At 38.8% G+C, this 20,147-nt stretch overlaps 1 protein-coding gene across 1 annotated transcript in view; it reads left to right on the top strand.

Moving 5' to 3' along the window:
- The window catches only part of CDC73 (cell division cycle 73), a 2,122,897-nt gene that overhangs the window by 673,016 nt on the left and 1,429,734 nt on the right, over window positions 1–20,147 (top strand). The gene's annotated exons all lie outside the window — the stretch shown is intronic.

Genomic DNA, 20,147 nt, shown 5'->3' with positions numbered 1-20,147 from the left:
GTGACCTATAACCTGTACAATTCAGTTGAAAAACAAATCTGTTAGGGGAAAAAGTATAAAAAATAAAAAAAAATGTACAATAAGTTGGTTGCGTAAGTGTGCACACCCTTAAACTAATACATTGTTGAATCAATTAAATGTAAATTTGTATCATTAGTTTTATTGTTAAATTCTGAGGATAAAGTATTTATAGATTTAACCATATTTACATCAATTGGTACCAACAAATTTGATGACTTTTTCAAGTTTTAAGAGTATGAGTTGGTAATTTATTACATTTTCTTCTTAAAGAAAATGGAATAAAAGATTCAAACCAAAATCTATAATTTGAATTTATCCATTCTTCTTCTTTCGGCTTTTTCATGGTTGAGGGTCACCACAGTGGATCACCTGTCCGCTTGTGATTGGCAATGGAGTTTTACGGTGTTGAGTTGCTAGCCCGGTGCCCAACCTTCCACAGAAGGTGCAGACATGCACACACTCACGCCTAGGACCAATTTAGACTGTCCAATCCACCTACAGCATGTCTTTTGGGATGTGGGAGGAAACTGGAGCCACCCAGAGGAAACCCATGCGACCACAGCGAAGACGTGCAGACTCCGCACAGAAGGCACCCCAGCCAAGGTTTATTTTCTTAAATGTTTTAAAATTGAACTTATAAAATTAGTCTTAATTGAAGAATAATTAGAATTTTGTAAATATTTACAAATAGAAAACCAGAAGGGGTTAAATGATTTAATGTTTGATTCTTGAAAATTTCACTTGTTTGAATTGAGCAAATGATGTCCAGTTTACTATACCATCATCTAACAATTTAAAAGTAGTTTTCAAAAATATTGCTTTTATACAAGTTTCTTTATTTGGAAAGTGTGTACCTCCCAATTTCCATGGCTTAAAATGATTTATATTTAATCTAGGTTTATTTGCAAACCACAGGAATCTAATAAGTAAATTATGTATTCTTCTAGTTTATTTATAGGTGGCATTAAGAGATTGAGTTATATATAATATTTTAGGACATAGTAATTTTAATAGTTTGTAACCTGTCTTCAAAAGAAATGAAAATTTTATTCCAAGAATTGATTAAAGTGGTTATTTTTTTTCATAATTGAAATGTATAGTATCTTCTATGTCTTGTATGATGTGAATTCTTAAATATAATTAGTAGTCTTTCTGCCTATTATGATTATCTATTTTTAATGAGTTTTCTTAATAAAAAGGTCATTAGATTTACAACTTTTAATATTTAAACTAGAGATTTTTTTAAACTGACTTATAATTCTCTCAAGTTCTTCGAATGTTTCAGTAGAATTTTTAGTGTTAATAGTATATATTCAGCAAATAACATCAGCAAACAGCATAATGTTAATCTCTAAAGCATGAATTTGTGTGTTTGTTTGATTACAAGTATCTCAGTAGTTAAATAACAAAGGGAACAAGGACATCCTTATTTAGTTTTATAAAATTTTATGTGAAAAGACCTAATTTTATATATGCCTTATTGTTAATGTAAATAGATATTAACATTTTAACAAATTGGGAAGGAACACCAAATATATATAATATTTCAAATAGATAATCCCAGTGTAAAGAATCAATTTTTTTAATATCTAAATTAATAAAGATTCATCCTTCCTAATATTCATCACATCTATAATTAATCTTTTGATATCAGAAATTTGCCTTTTATGTATAAACCCAGATAGATCTTTGGTAAAATAATTTTTAATCTGTCTGCTAATCATCATCATCTTTTGGCTGTTCCCGTTAGGGGTCACCACAGCGGATCACCTGTTTCCATTTCTTCCTGTCCTCTGCATCTTGCTCTGTCACACCAACCACCTGCATGTCCTCTCTTACCACATCCATAAACCTTATCTTAGGCCTTCCTCTTTTCCTGTTACCTGGTAGCTTCATCCTTAGCATCTTTTCCCCAATATACTCAGCATCCCTCCTCAGCACATGTCCAAACCAACGTAATCTTGCCTCTCTGGCTTTGTCTGCAAACCTTCCAACCTGGGCTGACCCTCTAATATACTTATTCCTAATCCTGTCCAACCTCTTCACACCTATTGCAAATCTTAACATCTTTAACTCTGCACATCCAGCTCATACTCCTGCCTTTTTGTCAGTGCCACTGTCTCCAACCCATATAACATAGCTGGTCTCACTACCCTCTTGTAGACCTTCCCTTTCACTCTTACAGGTACTCGTCTGTCACAAATCACTCCTGACGTTCTTCTTCACCCACTCCATTCTGCCTGTACTCTCTTGTTAACCTCTCTTCCACACTCACTGTTACTCTGAACTATTGACCCCAAGTATTTAAACTCCTCCGCCTTTGCCAACTCTACTCCTTGCATCCTCACCATTCCTCTGTCCTCCCTCTCATTCACACACATGTTCTGTCTTAGTCCTGCTGACCTTCATTCTTCTCTCTAGAGCATATCTCCATCTCTCCAGGGTCGTCTCCACCTGTTAATCTGTCTGCTAATATAGATATAAATATTTTATAATCTACATTCATTAACAGGATAGGTCTATATGTAGAACATTTCTGAGGATCTTTACCATCTTTTGTAATTGGAGTAATCCTGAATAATTCTTGTAAGTAGTTATTGATCTAAATTGTGAACCTTTATCATTACATTATGTAAATTTATTATAATATTTTGAAGGAATAATTTGTATATTTCTGGGATAATACTGTCATTTACAGGAGCTTTATTGGATTTGATTTTTTTTTATTTTCTTGTATAGTTGTAGGTTTTAATTGAATATTTTTTTGTGAGGAAGAGTTTTTTTTAACTAAGGAATGATTAGTAGTTATTCTTTTTTTTTATGTATTATTCTTTGAGTTAAATTTGAGTAATACTTTCTAAATATTTCTAATATAAACCCCAACATCTGGATTTAACTGATTTGTTGTAAGAGTTTTTAATTCTTTGATATTATTATTAGTTTGAAATTTTATTCTTTGCTTTGTGTTTTGTATGTTTAGGAGATCTAAAATAGGAAGTCATATTTAGTTTTTCTAAAGCGAATTCAGTTTTGTGGGATAATAGGTAATTATAGTTATCTTTATTAGTATTCTATTTTGTTAGCATCCCCATCTCCTGCGAACTTAGAACAAACGCACAAAACTGTACATTTTTAACAAATGATGTTTAACCCTCCGGATTGGGACAATTGTCCCGAATCAGCAGCTTCCACCCACAGGCATAACGTAACCAAAAAATAAGGCTACCCATGCAAAAGTGCATGCTCCAGCCTGTGTTCCCACTTACATCAGTTGTTGTCTGTTCTTCCTTATCTATATTCCTCTTCCAGATGTAAAAAAAAAAGCTTGAATGCTTTCAGAAAACTTTTTCATTATTTTATTTTCTAGAAAATGCAAATAATATTGCAGTATCTTTTTTAGTGTTAATCTGTTTTCTATATGCAAGTAGTGTCCGTTTCTAGTTGTTCAACACTGTATATATGTATACAAGTTATGTTCCTGTTCTGTTTCTAAATAATGTTTAGGTAAGCTATTGTATTTTCTCTCATGTATATACAGTTATATTTTGTATTTTTTCTGATATTGTGTAACTGTTTTATGTACAGTGGAGATAAAAAAAAAAAAAAAAAAAAAAAAGTTTACACACCCCTGTTAAAATGCCAGATGTTTGTGATATAAAAAATGAGACCACAATCATTTCGAAACTTTTCACACCTTTAATGTGACCCTATAAACCTGTACAATTAAATTGAAAAACAAACCAGTTAGAGGAAAAAAAATAAAGTGTACAGTAAGCTGGTTGCATAAGTGTGTACACCCTTAAACTAATACTTGGGTGAAGCACCTTTTGATTGAATTACAGCATTCAGTGTTCTTGGGTTGGAGTGTTATTACCATGGTACATCCTGACTTGGCAATATTTGCCCACTCTTCCTTGCAAAAGTGCTCCAAATCTGTCAGATTGCGAGAACTTCTCTTGTGCACAGCCCTTTTCAGGTCACTCAACAGATTTTCTGTTGGATTTAGGTCTAGTCTCTGGCTGGGCCATTCCAAAACTGTAATTTTCTTCTGGTGAAGTCATTCTTTTGTTGATTTGGATGTATGCTTTTGGGGTCATTGTGTTGAAAGGCGAAATTACTCTTCATCTTCAGCTTTCTAGCAGATGCCTGAAGGTATTGGGCCAAAAGTGACAGATATTTGGAACTGTTCATAATTCCCTCCACTTTGACTAAAGCCACAGTTCCACTGAAGAAAAGCAACCCCAAAGCATAATACTGCCATCATCATGCTTCACCGTGGGGATGGTGGTCTTTTGCTGATGCAAAGTGTTTTTGCGCCAAACGTACCTTTTGAAATTGTGGCCAGAAAGTTCAACCTTGGTCTCATCAGACCATAGCACATTTTCCCACATGCTTTTGAGAGACTTGCTGTATTGTTTTGCAAATTTTATCCAGGCCTAAATGTTTTTCTGTGTAAGAAAAGGGTTCCGTCTTGCAACCGTACCGGATAGCCCAGACATATGGAGAATATGGGAGATTGGTGTCACATGTAGTACACAACCAGTACTTACCAGAAATTCCTGCAGCTCCTTCAGTGTTGCTGTTGGTCTCTTGGCAGCCTCCTTGACCAGTTTTCATCTCATTTTTTCATCAATTTTGGAGGGATGTCCAGTTCTTTGCAATGTCACTGTTGTCCCATATTTTTTCCACTTTTTGATGACCGTCTTCAGTGTTCCATGGTATATCCAATGCTGTGGAAATTTATTTGTACCCTTCTCCTGATGCCTTTCAAATATAGATTCCTTTTATGCTTTGTAAGCTCTCTGCGAATCATGGCTTTTGCTGTAGCAGGCAACTGAGTAAATGTCAAGAAAGTCCTACTAGGACAGCCAAACTTTTATTTGGGGTTAATCAGTCTCTCTTTAATTGATGGCTGGTGTGCACCCAAGAAGATTGAGTGCTGTAATTAAATCAAAAGGTGCTTCAACAAAGTATTAGTTTAGGAGTGTGCACACTTATGCATCCAGCTTATTGTACATTTTTTTATTTTTTTATATTTTTTCCCCCAACAGATTTGTTTTTCACTTAAATGGTGCAGGTTATAGCCCACAGTAAAGGTGGGAAATGTTTTGAAATGATTTATTGTGGTCTCATTTTTTTATATTACAAAAACCTGGTATTTTAACAGGAGTGTGTAAACATTTTACATCCGCTGTATATATTAAAACTGCTGTTGCATGTTGAGCTTTCCTGCCTGGACCTCTGTTGAGAAAAGGTTTTTATCCCAGTTGGACTTTCCTGTCAAGATAAATAAAGAAAATATATATTTTTTTAGCCTTAAAGAAACAGGTGCATTGTGCATCTTTAAAACTAAATTATGTACTGTTCTGTTAAATGCATTAAGGTATTGAGGCTGCTGGGGAGGTTACTATCACTTCTTCACTTGCCATCATTTCATTTTTTTTTTTCACTGAACTTGCTATTGTACTTCTACATTTTGCATTTTATTCAGCAAAGAAAGCTCACAACTCTGAAGGTCAATTGCTTGCACCCGCAGACACCTTGTCGCCATGTAGTAGTCCGCAAAGAATAAAAAACAGGTAACATCTTGCAGATATTAGAAGGAATCTTTGTAAATTTCAGTAAATGTACAGAATGCCCCTGGTTAATTGCTTTCAGTTGCCACTTTCTTTTCTGTCACTGAACATTTGCTGATGGGAATAAAAAACAAGCTAGTCTCTTTGCAGATGCAAGAAGATTGGCATTTGTTCTGGGTTTCATCATTTTATCTTTATTTTCAAGCTTATTTACTTAAAAAAATTGTTCATAGCTTAAACCAAGGACATTAATCTAGATATCCACACTTGCAACAAAAAAGTAATTATTTTAGTTGTACTTATAATGTAGTCAATACACTTACACCCACAGCAGCAGCCCCGATCATAGCATTATATTTACTTAAACATGCTTATGTTCAGCCTTTTTTCCTTTGTTTTTACTGTAAAATATATATGTTGTACAACTTGTTTAATATCTTTAATGCATGCAACAGTCACTGAAGACTACCTTCCACACATTTAAAATAACCCTGACTGAATACTATACAAAACTGCTTTACAATATAACAGGCAGTTTACATTATGAAATGCTTTATACAAATACCAAGAGCAAAAATTTTGTCACCCCCCCCCCCCCCCCGTAGTGTTGTCCTAAACGTTAAGGATATAATGTGGGTTGTACGCTTTACAGTCCATCCACACATTTAACAGAGTCAGCAAAAGTCTGTTCTTATCCGCCGTATTTGCAAAGTCATGTTTCACCATTGTGATTGATGCTTTATAATCTCAAATTTATTCACTAATTTCAGTGTTGGTGGTCTTTTTCCTGATGGTCTCCCAACACTAAGCTCTGGTTCAGTTCCAGGGTACTCGTGATTCTTCTAGACAATTTCTGTGCTTTTTTCCTGCCTGTCTCTATCGCTGTACCATTTTCCTTTCAAACATTTGGAAACTGTTTCACTAGGAAAGTCTCTCCTTCAACTTTTGTGTCTGATGATTGAGAAGCATAGTCCCCTTATGCTTGTTGGTTCACTTTTTATTTTATAAACTTTATTTCCTCCTTAGCCTGATGTGCATCAGAAGATGTCTGTGATCCTCCAGGAAAAAATACTCTGAAGACAGCTGGATACAGATGCTGGAATCCAATGTCTGCCTCTTGACATTCCCTGATTGCTGGGATAAATTTGCTTCTGTTTTGCCTGGCATACATTGAATAATCATTTTCCAAAAACACTGCGTCTCCAATTTTAATACTTTGTCCCTCTACCACACTTGTCAGGATCCACTATTTCTGCTGGTATGATTCATCTTTACTAATAAAGGCCTTTGCTGCTTTCTCATAGGCAGGTTTAGAGAATACATTCCATGTACCCTTTCAGTTAACAAATCCTAATGTGGACTACATTTCTGGTTACTTTGTGCTTTCATAACATTAATAAGTTTGTTCCTTAAAATTTCTCTGGTACAGCAGAACATTCAGTTTTTCTGTGTGCATTCTGTCTTCTAACTACTGCTTTTGAAACATCTCTTCTTGAGAAACCTTATACTCGGGCAGACTTCATTTTCCCCTCTGATTTTTTGCGTTTTTATCTGATCTCTTTTCCATCCTTTTGTTTGAGTTGCTATATTCCTTCAATGTTTCAGTTATTTTTATCACCTCAGAGTGCAATAGTTTTCCATTGAAATCACTGGAAGCCATCTCTTGAACCTATTTTTGAATAACTGCAGAATCCTTCCCAGACTGTGTGTTCTCTTCACCTTTTCTGGCCGATTTTCTTTTAGGTTTTCTAAGTTTCTACTTTGCTGACATCCAGGCAGTGTATCTACTAGGCAGTAGCAAAAATTTACCCTCCTCTATTCCAAACTTTTTTTTGTTTTTTTCTTACTTGGGAGTGCATATGCCATGACTGGCTTGAAAGGTATTCTCAATTCATGCCCCAGAGTTTGAGGAATAAACTATGGAAGTCAAATTAAAGATAGTACATTATGTAATTTCTGGGTAGCAGCCAAGGTGGTACAGTGGTAGCATTGTTGCTTCACAGCAAGAGGTTCTTCTGTTAGATTCTCGGCTGGAGTGCCTTCTGTGTGGAGTCTGCATGTCCTCCCCGCGGTAGAGTGGCCTCCAAAAGACATGCGTGAATAGGCGTGCCTTCGCTGAAGGTTGGACGTCGGGCTGGCAACTCGGCACCATAAAAATAGACTGCCAATCATTAGCGGACCAGAGCTCCGCTGTGGTGACCCCTAACTGGGAAAAGCCGGAAAGACAACAACAACATTATGTAATTTCTGGAACTTTTCCAGCCAGGTGGAACATATTTTTGTCATTATAGTTACTTAGTGAATTGAAAAATGTGAAGATGAAAAGGAGGATTACTTAACTGTGGGGCAGAAAATGATCGACTGATTTGGATGGAAGAAAAGAAATCCATCTACTAAAGCAATGTTAGAAGTGGGTGGAAATAAAAACAATTTAAAGGGAAGGGAGATATAGTTCATTGGTCATAGCCCTAGCAGAGGAGATGGCCGGGCAAAACTAATTTCAGATACCGTGAAGAACATCATAGAACAAGTTTATTGGAAAGGAAGGAATGGAAGTTAGCAAATACTACAGATCATGCGTAATCACTGAACGGCATCTTTAACTTTTTATTTAGATTGTAGCTGCACAGCAGAATGCTGACATGAAAAGGTAGAACAGGTAGCAACAGAAGCAAGTGCAAACCATAAGAAAAAGTAAATCTATAGTCTTAGTGTGTCCCTCCAGTTTCAGATGATCCAAGAGAGTTAATAATTGGCATTAGAACTTTTTGTTTGTAATCTCTCTAGTACAGAGGTTTGTGACAGTGATTTATTTGCGTAATGGCTGAGTCTGGGAAACAAAGTCAGAGATTGGGGTTAGTATTCAGAGAAATCTGTAGTGGCTGGCTTTGTGGGTGAGTAGGTGTGATGTAGTATTGAAACGTACAGAATTATTACTGGAGACATGGGAAAACCTACTTTGTTGGTGAAAAGATGATGAAATCACCCTTCCTTGTGTGTGGAATGCTGTCCATGTGTGTTGTACTATTGCACTTCTAGAGTTGGATGGCATACCTTCAGTGGAAATGGTGATGTTAGAAAATGTGCTTTGTAGAAGTACCAGGTTGTAGAAGGCAGTGATGGACTGTGAAAAGACTTGGAAAACTGAGCATATATTCATTGAAAGAGGCAAGTGAAAGATGAGTTTGAACAATGTTATATGAACAACACTGTAGGTTTGGACTAGTGAAAAGAATGCAGTTGAAGAGGAAAGGCTGAAGATGTGGACGGAGGGGGAGGTATAGATGGCAGGTGAGTGACATCTGTACTTAAGCTGTGAAAATTTTAGTTTATCAGGAGGCTGGCTTAGTCAGTTATGTAGTATGTAGACTTTGATGATTGTCATCTGACATCTTCACATACTCCTGCAGTGCAGACTTACTGAAATAAAGAGAAATCACAGTAGAATATATGCCACTAGAAGTACAGCAAAATGCATAATTACCATCATTGATGAATTATGGGGCATTGAAGGGCAGATACAGAATATTACGAGCTGGGGTGGTATATTTGTCATCATGGATGTTAAGTCTGCAAGGTAGTTTTTTTTTTTTTCTTTCTTTTATAGACTTTCAAGGATTTGAGCTGGCTAATAGACCAGATTGAATCAGAGGAGATTTTCTGTGATGATAGGCAACTGTTTAACAAATTGTAAACTGATCATATTGCGTTCTCAGAGCCATAGCTTGAGTGGAGCGAAAGGGTTGCCACACTGGGTGGTTGGTGTTGGGGAGAGTGGTTGGCAGTTGCTGATGGGTCTTATTACAGTACTTGCATTCAGAAACTGGTATTCAGAGTTGAAATGCCTAGTTGGTGAAATTGTAAAAGTAGCAAACTGTTGCTACAGTCAGTCTACACTTGTATATGTAGCAAGTGGCTTTCTACAGTTTGAAAATTCTACACTTGTAGCAAGTGACTTTCTACAGTTAGAAAAGTTTTATGGCGTTCTACTCATGGACTTAAGGAAAGCTGATCAGAGAAGCAAGGAGAACTGACTTTGCTCTGTACCTCTCAACTGTTCCTGATTTTGCCTCATATTTTTGCACTGTCCCTTGTTAAAATTTTGATTTCCAGTCATGGAGTATTACAGTCAGTCAACAATGCCATACTACTTACTATTGAAACATGTTGATGCAAAACTAGCTGATGTTTTTCCTTATTGTTGCAGTATTCTTTAGCAATGAGATATCCTGCCGAGGATAGATGAGCATCCAGCCAGCATACCCAAGCCGTAACTCCTTCCAGGCGCTATACACTGGGCTTATGTTCTGTGTCTAAAGTGTACAGTACAGAAGTGATTTATGAGCACCTAATCCTCAGAGTGTCTTTGCCACCAGTTTGCACGCAACTTTTTGTATTCTGTCTGCAAGTTGATCTTCACATTGATGCAGCTACCAAGTCTTCAAAAGGTGCCCCATTGGTGTCTTTTCCTTCTTTCCTTTTTCTCTTTGGTTTGGATTACCTTTTACATGGTATCCAGGAAAGGAAAAGGTGAGTGTGGAAGGCAGATTCCCATACTGGTCCCCTAAGGATAGACACAAAAAGTGCCTTTTTTGTGTAAGTGCTGCCATTGACCATACTCGGTGTGAGATTTGTCAAGCATTTGTACCGAAGACCTTGTACATCTGTCACTCTCCTCTTTCTATTTATTTAGAAAACCAGTGATTGAAGCTTTTGGTTCAGGGATACATAGCCTCTTAATCCATGTGTCCCGACATTCAGCCACAGCTTAAGAAAAAAATCTAAAAACATAAATTTTTCTGCTGTCCAGCCTCTTCTAGACATCTCCATTGGTTTGAAGAACCTGAGGAATGACCTGTTCTATCATCAGCTTCCTTTGTTGATTGTCACAAACTAGTTGGAGACCAACAAAGGACTGCCTACCCACAAATCTGCTGGGGCTATGCCTATGTCTGTTGTAGACTAGGAGGGGGGGCTGCCTCTGAACATTTTGGTGGGGCCTAGGGGGATTCTTCAGGTTCTTGTTGAGGTTGAAGTCCCTGCTTCCCTTAATGAAGTCAGGCAAGGGTCTGAACCCTCTTAAGTTTGTTGGGCTGATGTTCCTTTGAAAATAAACTAAAGATTAGATTATGTGGCTCCTTTAGTTAAGGATCCACATAGAGTGGCAGGATTTCAGTCGGTGTCTTTTCAAAGCCTTTATGGCTTTGAAGTCCCTCAGGTTTTTCTGTTCCTTCCTCTGTTCCCTGGTCCTGTACTCTTTCCAGATGCCCTCAAGAATCTGATTCCTCTGAGATGGCTATGAACTTGGATTCTGGAAAGAGTCCTTGGCTTACTCCTCTTGAGTTCATTCCTGTCTTGCTCTGGAGTCCGAAGAGGAAGATTCCCCCGACTCCCACACTGAAGAGTTGTCGGGTTGGGTTATCACTTCTGCAGTGACAATCATCTTGAGCCAAGGTTTCAACAGTGGGTGGCTAGCCCTGCCATAGTAGTTCATTTGCACCATTCACTCGTGCACATGCACTCACCTACGGCCAATTTAGAGTGTCCAGTTCACCTAATGCATGTCTTTGGAATGGTGGAGGAAACCGCAGCACCAGGAGGGAACCCACATAACCATGGTGAGAACATGCAGACTCTGCACATAAGGCAGCACAGCCGAGAATTGAACTGTAGGACCTCTTGCTGTGAGGAGATAATGCTAACTGCTGCACCACCGCTGCCACTCAACCACTAGTACTTTATATATGTACTGGTTCTTCTTTCTCAATCTTGGGGGTCTGTTTGATTTGCCTGATGTCGAAGCTAAGTCCTCTGCTGTTTTTCTTTCATGCTGTGTTTCCTAGATAGCTTGCCACTCTGTAAACTGTAGTTATGGTGCTGATAATGCATCAGGGGCAGTCATGAGGAAGTATTCCTGGTTGTAGCTACAGTCACTTTCTTTAAGATGTTAACGCAGTGATGCTGGACTCCCCTTCAGACAACTAGAATGTTTTTGGCTCTGCTGCATCTGTGCTTTTCAGAATCTTGCAGGATAAAGAGAGGGTCATGCAGGATCTTGAGCATGTCTTCCTTTCCCTTATAAGTCTTCCTTTGTGCGGTGGCAGCAGAGACAACCTCCCAGGATTAAGAGGTCTACTAAGAGGGTTTTTTCAGATGAGCTTTCTCAGGGCTGTAAGGTTCAAAAACTTTTTTTTCGGGACAAAGCTGCCTTCATGTGATAATCAGCCTCTTACGCCCCTATGCCAGATTCCTCTCTCTGTCAGAGTAATTGTTGTTTCCAGTCTAGCAATGCATAACCACAGACTCATGAGTACTTTCCATCATTCAGAAAGGCTATTTCTTGGTTGGTTTGGAAGTCTCTTCCTCTCGTTTCAGGCATTTGCTAACCTCCCCATTGCCATCTTTCTCAGTTTTATAGGTTCATAGGTGACTACTAGGCTAACTGTCCTAAAGGGCCATTTTAAGCCTAGTCAATAACCAGAGGTAAGAATTGAACCCTGTACTTTGTGTTTTTGAGGTAAAGACCTTAACCATTTTGCCATACCCACCTCTTCCTTTTAGGCACTTATGGCAGTTCCCACCTTTTTTGATTTTGCACTAAAACAAGGATTCTCTTCTTACCAGTCCTCCTTTTATGCCAAAGTTTGTTCATGTTTTGTCCTTAAATCAAACTATTCATCTTTCTTTTTTCCTTTCTCGTCAATGATACTAAAAGAATTCTTCATACATGTAAGATTTTACCTAGATAAGACTACGGGTATAAGAAAATCTTAGCAACTTTTTCTTTCCATTCCAGGAAATTGAGTTTGACTGTTTCTAAGCAGACTGTTTCCTCCTGCATTTCTAGGAATGTTTCTAATTTTCTGTATTATGATCCAGTTATTTTGATTTGGGGTGTTACATAATCGTTGGTCATGGGGTAGGTAAGGCCAGTCTGTAACCAGATGGGATAAGTTAATTCAAGTACAAATACTTTCAAAAGTTCATTACTTTTGAACTTGTGAGCCTGTTTCCTTTTGCTTTTCTTTTTTTGTTAAACAGCTTTATTCTTTGTCTCATTCTTCCAATGCCGGATACTAGATCCACTTTGGAAGGTGTTATTTGATCTTCTATACATGCCTTAACTAAACATAAATTTAATTGATTTCTAAGGCCAGGACTGATTTTATCAGGGTCATCCTTCATGGGTTATTAGAGGGCTCCTCTGTGGCTTCCTCCTCCCATCCGCACCTGTAGCTTTTGTACACTTACATTTGTAAAGAATATTGCAACTGCAACAGTGATAGAGGACATAGTACAGTTGTTTAATATCTGCCATAACACGAGATGTCCTGCTTTAACAGTATTCTGTCCCTCCTACCTCTTTTTTTGTGTGGCTTTCCCTCTGGCCAGGGGTACTTTCTTTTCTTCCCTCTCAGGATGCATATGTTGCTTTTCTTGGGTTGCTCTTGTTGTTCTGGGACAATTCAGTTCTGAGGATTAGGTGGCTGTATGTCACTTATGTACCCTACACTTAAGACGTAGACCATAAGTCTCTCATACAGTGCCTAGAAGGAGTTAAGGCTTTGGTATGCTGGCTGGACATTTGGCTATCCTCTGCAGGCTATTCCATTTGTAAAGAATACTACAACCTTGAGAAGCAGGACATCTAGAGTTACTTTAAGATATTTTACAACTGTCATTTCCTTTAGTTTGCTAACTAAATGTCCCTTACATTATTTGTGGCTTTGCCCCTAATTCTTGAGCAAAGAGTTGGAAGCTCTCCCTTGCACTAGATGAGTGGCAGATCTGGAGTGGACCTTTTGTGGGGGTTTTTTTGGGGCTCCTCATCTTAAACTTTAAACTTGAGGTTTGCCAGAATAGGAGTGGTGTAAGGAGCTAGACAGGAAAGCTGAAAGCTACAACTTTGGATTTACTGTATACAATATTGCATTTGGGTAAAGGAAGGGAATGGCATATGATAATGTTAAATTGTGTAGTGCTTTGAAAAAAGACAGTAATATAGAGGAAGAAGAAGATTGTTAGCACTCGTTTTTAAACAAGATGTGAAATGTAGAACTGCAGTGGTCCTGTTTCAGGCACTCTGTGTTTAGAGTGTTGGTAATCTGAGCTCTGAAGATCATTGAAGGAATCTGAACCCAGCTGATATGCATGTATTTTTAAGGGTGCAGAAAATTCCTATACATTAAATGTTTTTATCCACTTCTATTTCTTTTTTTCAGTAGGGTTCTGATGCTTTAAAATCTTATCAAAGCAGTAATTTACAGTTTCTCATTTGAATGTTTGTATTGATTAAAGTTTTTTTTAACAAGTACTACTAAGTTTTGACCGTGATTTTGACATGAATACGTAGAAATAATATGCTGTAGCAGCATGCCATTTTAAAATTGAAGTTTTGTGACATTTTTGTTTCAGGATATGTTTTTCAGAATGCAGTCAGTCTTGTTCACTTTCTATTTATTACATTGCTCCAAGAGTACTTAATGTCCGTCTTTTATATGGACATGCATCAAGAGTGTCCATTGTCTCCACTCCCCACCTCCACATCATGTACACTGATAAAATTGTGATAAGGCAGCAGTTAGTGGACTGATACATAAGTTGTACAGTACTTCCCTTGGAATTCTTTAATATTGAGCATTGTGTAGTTGCTGACGTCTGCATTAAAATGACAATAGCTGCATTCTTCTGTTTGAAATGCTTATTTTTCTGAGTTTCTGGATGTGCTGATTCAGTGCTCTATCTGGTTCTGTGATGGGAAACCATTCCCAAAACTTAATAGGTAGATTGTCATTAGTTAAGTTTGGTTTTAGGTTTTTGACATGACCTTCAGCAGACTGTAAGGTGAAGTCAAGAGTTAAAAGTTTATGGTTCGTTACAAAGGCAGTAGGAAGTAGAGCAATTTTAATATAATTGTGTTTTGTGGAAAGCTTGCTTTGTTGTACAGTACAAGCATTGTGTAAAAGTAATGCCCAGTGAAACTGTAACGTCAGTAACAGAAATAATTGTAGAACTCCCATGCTTCCAGACCAACTGCCTTACCCTCAGGAAGGCTACTCATTTGTACAACATTGTCTTGTGGGGAAAAAAAAAGTACTCTGCTTCCCTAACCAGTGGTTACCAAACTGTTCTGAGCCATATCCCACCTTAAGTAACATCATTTTTGTTGGGGGGGGGGGTGCAAGAGTGGAGAAAATGCACTCCTACACTCTTAGATGATACTATCCATCCTCAACCCCTTTTTCCCATTTTGCACATGGGGTTGGGTGTCACTTCAACAGTGACAATCATCTCAAGCCAAGGTTTGCACCACTGGGTAGCTAGCCTGGAGCGGTAGTTCATTTATACTACTGACTAGCACACACAGTCTTACCTACTGCCAATTTAGAGTGCCCAATCCACCTACTGCATGTCTTCGGAATGTGGAGCACCTGGAGGAAATCCATGTGACTATGGGGAGGACATGCAGAGTCAGCATAGAAGGCACCCCAGCCGAGAATCAAACCAGACAGCCTCTTATTGTGAGGCGACAATGCTAACAGCTGCACCACCATGGCCACCCCCTCTTAGACAATAGCATGTGACAGCAAATATTCTGCATGTATTCATTATGTCATCATTCCATTTAGATGTTTTTCCATTTGCAGTACATGTCAGGTATGTTTTACATTTTGAAGGAAATGTGGTATCTTTATTAATCATATTGAGAACTGGATCCAGTCAATTTTCTGTGATGAAGTAGTTTTCATTTGACTGGATGTTTACGCACACTCGCGTGCACGAGCACACACGCGCACACACACACCCCTGTAGGCATTGAAGACCTACCCTAAGATGTTGTCCATGGCTTTAGTTAGCAAATTTTTTTTGAAGTTTGTAAATAAGGGGGTAGTATTGTATTGCTGACATTCACCTTACTTAGTCTTCACAATCAGTTCTTTGTGCTTTTGCCCCCTTTCTGAGCCAAAGTAGCAGCATAACTGTGGATTTAATGATAGAGCTGTAAAAACACAAACCTAGTTAATGTACTTTTTATCAGTTAGACAAAGTTTGTATTGGGTTTTACAACTTGTGCAGAATCCATTTGACATATTTCTCATTCAGTAGAGTAATTACGTTTGCTGGTTACATTAAAGTAGGCATAATCCATATATAGCAGTACAGAGTCTAGAAAGCCTTCACAAGAACCGAGTTTTGAAAAAGTGCCTTTGGCTGGTTGCTGCTAAGACAGAGTTGCAGGATGTATTTGCAGTGTGTTGATGGCTTCGGTTGTTGTATAGTTATAAGTTACTGCTGCCACAGCTCCCAAACTACTTTTTTTCTGTTGAGTTTTCGTGATTCACTGTTAGGAAGAATTTGTTTTCTAGAAGAGTAAACACTTGGAATTTCCCTCCCACTTAAGAATACAAATTGTAAAGACAGTTCTGAATCCTTCACTGGATGTCACACTGAGTGTCTAAATGAGAGAGCAAGTTCTTTTGGTGTTAGCAGTACCACTCTTAAATTCACTGCTGAAGTAAAGATTTGTCTGCTTACTCAGTAAGGTGGGGTCCACTGTGTCTCCCCATTCTATTAGCTCACTGTGTCATCAGAAGATTACAGGGTAGAAATCAGATAAGGGACATAAAGCTTCATTATCAGTTTAATGGTTAAAACTTCTCCCAGTGCTTGAACTTTGTACATATGTGAAAGGAAATGTCCCACACCAGACCTTAGTTATCTCTTTTTAAATTTCTCCAAATCTTTTGGATTTCTAATACCGTGATGGGAATAGACTCCATTCCTAAGTGAAAGTATGAATAAAATTCATGAAATTAGTATTGTTTCAGTCTTTGATGACAGCCAGCAGTGCTCTTCGCAGCACCCACAATGTGCCCAGTAATGATTCTTTCAATATTTCATACGGGTTACATGTATTAGCAACATGTCCAAAAAGTGTAGATCCTTTTTGTAAGACCCATTGCTCCTACTACTTTTGGATCTGTCTGGGTATCTTCCTTCCACATTGCTCTCGTTTCTGCCTGAAAATCCTGATATTTTATGACTTTGTGTTTCTCTGTATGCAAGACACTGTGGTCACTGGGTGTGGCAATTTCGGTGATCAGTGCTACTTTTGTCTTCTTTTCATTGGACCACTATGTCTTGTTTTCTAGCATCTGTCTTTTGAACTGTTGATAATGGATGATCCCTTGTGATGTAGACTTCATCATTTTCTTTGATGCTTTGTGGCTTGTGTTTCCAGTGTTTTTCAGCCACTTCAGTACCATGTTTGTACAATCCCCAGTGCAACAGTTTTGCTACATTATTATGCCTTTCAGTATACAGTCGTTCTGCCATTAGTATGCTGCATCCGGCAATGAGGTGTGCAACTGTTTCCAGTTTAGTTTTATAAAGCCTACATTTGTTTGTTTCTCCCACATGTTCAATGGACTTTGTAAACCAATGTGTACGTAGCCCACTATCGTGGGCCACCAATATTAACCTTTCATCTGTTTGACTTTGCCTCTCCTTAAGCATTCCTGCATTCATTCCTGATCAACATGAGGTTCTTCTAAAAGTTTTCTGTACTTGCAACTATATTTATGCATTTTCCACATTTCTTGCCTTCTCATCTGGTCCTTCACTTTGTATTCTTTCTTTTGATGTTCTTCATGTTTCACTGTTGCAGTCATTATATTTGAGTAATCTGCTGGCAGGTTGCCCTCATTTGGCCTGAATAACAAAGTCTTGGGTAGTGCGTCAGTTGCTGTCTCCTCTTCCATGACGTCAGGTCGTCAGGGGTATAAAACATGCAGCCTACGCCATTTTATTCAGTCTTTTTTGCTGCACGGTGCTCGAAGCAGAAGCAGTTCGCAAGTGCTGGTCGGCCGACTCCTGAAATTTACGCATTCGAGTTTCAGAACAGAAGTCTTCAACTAAAGCTAAGTACCCCGTTGGGGAAACTTTCATGCTCCTTACCGATGTCAGCAAAAGTTAATAATTGCATTACTTGTGGGAAGCAAATACCTCATAAGGATTTTCATTTGTAGGCCCAGATCATAACGTGCCTTGCTGTCGGTTTTGTGCTAGATTTAACCAATGCACTATTAAGTGTCTGTATACTTTTGCTTCTAAATATTTTGGATCCAGATTTAATTACCGTGAAATGTCATCGGTTAGCAATCCGACTACCGGAGTTCACAAAAACCGCAAAGAAAAAGACACAGACCATCGAGGTCCAAAACCAACAACGAAATTTCTCCTAAGCCAGTCGCTGCTGGTTTACTGGTAGTCAGTGAGGTGCTTTCGCAGCCCCTGATACCCGATACTTTTGAGTCTCAGGCCTCTACAGAGATCCATGTGGAGTCCAGCATGCCACGAGATTCTCAAGAGTATTGAACCTGCGGGTGTCTCTTCCCTCAGATGGGTCCGGAACTGCTGAGCAGGCGCACGGGCTTCTGAGTGTGTTTTCAGGCCTCAACATTTTTATATAAAACCGACGCCAGCCTCAAAAACAAGATCAAAAACATCTATATCTAAAAAACCGACACATGAGCCACGTGCTCAGGGCCCTATGCCTAAAAAACAGATGATCAAAATGGCTGAGGACTTAATTACCTTGATCAGGGGTTCCCAACCCACCCTCCCTGCCAAGAGACCTAGGCAAGGCACTGACTATGAATTTTCAGATCAGGTTTCCGTGTATTCAGATTGCTTTTTTGATCAGGGTATGAGGATTCTGATGCAGAAGAATCCATCCCATCTGCATCTCCTCCTGAGGATTATTCTTTTGGAGAAACCTTGCATACTTTAAGGGAACATTTTCACTGGGAGAGTCAGGATTTCTCTGAATCAAAAAAGAGGCTTAGGGGTTTCCTTCTTCCTCAGCATAGGCCTTTGGCAATACCTCCTGTATTAGACTCTGGCAGATGACCTAAGCAGAAATCTTTTGGATCCGCACTAGTGGAAACTGGATCCACAAATCTTTAGCTTGATAACACAGAAATGGGGGAGCCCAGACATAGATCTGTTTGCCTCCCCCCAAAATTATCAACTGGGCAAGTTCTGCACAAGGACCTATCACAGACAAGCATGGAAAGTGGATGCCCTATCCTTCAGTTCAAAAAAAACCTATCAATCTGTGCCTCAAATACCTCATCTACTGTCTCAGCAGAACAGTCATATTCTGCACACTCTGCTCCAAACTCTGAACTTTGCAGCATGGCTGATCATTTAATTATTCAAACACCACCTATCAGTAAATCTGCGATGGATGTCATTTTGGGAGCCAGAATGCCTAGTATCTGAAAATCTTCTGCTGATAAATGGAAGAGATTCTGTGCTTGGAACCAAGCACAAGGAACAGACACAGCAAACACCAATATCCCTCAGATTTTACAATATTTGACTGAGAAGCATGACAAGGACCTATCTTTTTCTTCACTAAAAATCCATGCCTCTGTCATCTCGACTCATTACAACATGGAGCCCTACCCTCTTTTCTTATTCTCTGCTTAAACAGTATCTTAGAAGGGCCAAAATTTTAAGGCCTCCCAGAAGATCACCAACTCCTGCATGGGACCGCAATTCAATTTTGGGCTGGAAAAACTAACCCTGCCCCCTTTTGAACCAGCAGCTACGGCGGATATAACATTTTTATCTTGGAAAACAGATTTCCTCTTGGCAGTCACTTCAGCAAGAAGGGTTTCAGAACTACAGGCTCTCATGGCTGTGGAGCCTTTTATTACATTTTACCCAGACAGGGTGTCCCTCAAGACCAATCCTTCTTTTATGCCTAAGGTGGTATCCAGTGTGGCTCAATTCACCTGCCAACATTTTACCCAACTCCGCAGAGCAAGGGGGAGCGGATTCTGCATTCATTGGACACACACAGACAACTAAGATTCTAATTAAACAGGACCAAATCTGTAAGAAAATCACTTAATCAGCACCAAATCTCTAAGAAAATCTGAGCAACTACTGCTGGCATTTGCTGCAGGATCAGAGGGGAAGGCTATATCAAAGCAGACTTTTTCTAAGTGGATAAGCCACTGCATTTGTTTCTTCTACTTGCACCATAGTAAACCTGTGCCTAAGGGGAGCAGGTCACATTCCACCAGTGCTGCCTCCCCTCGGCAGCTTTTCTCAGAGGAGTTCCAACCAAAGAAATTTTAGAAGCTGCTACTTGGAGCTCTGTTCATACCTTCACAAAGCATTATCATTTGCCTCTCTTTTCCAAATCCAGGGCAGACTTTGTCACTGCTGTTTTGCAGGGCCTTATAGCCGCTGCTAATGCTATTTAGTTCCATCCTCCCATCCATAGCTTTGGGATACTACCCAAATGTAATGACTGCAACAGTGAAACACGAACATAGTACAGTTGTGTACACTTACGATAAATGTAGATGTTCAAGTGTATTCACTGTTGCAGTCCAGGTTACCCAGCCACCATCCCCCTTTTCTTTAACTACTCTTTCCTTCACTTATTCTAAAGCCTTTGTGGTGTATTTACTTTTAGATGAAGGTAAAGTTTATGTTGCTAAAAGTGCATTTAAAAAAAAAAAAAAATAT

The sequence above is a fragment of the Protopterus annectens genome, chromosome 10.part0 (assembly GCF_019279795.1).
Source record: "Protopterus annectens isolate FY-2018-M chromosome 10.part0, PAN1.0, whole genome shotgun sequence".
In the NCBI taxonomy this organism is placed as follows: domain Eukaryota; kingdom Metazoa; phylum Chordata; order Ceratodontiformes; family Protopteridae; genus Protopterus; species Protopterus annectens.
The sequence above is the reverse complement of the archived record's forward strand: the minus strand, read 5'-3'. Positions and strand labels throughout refer to the sequence as shown.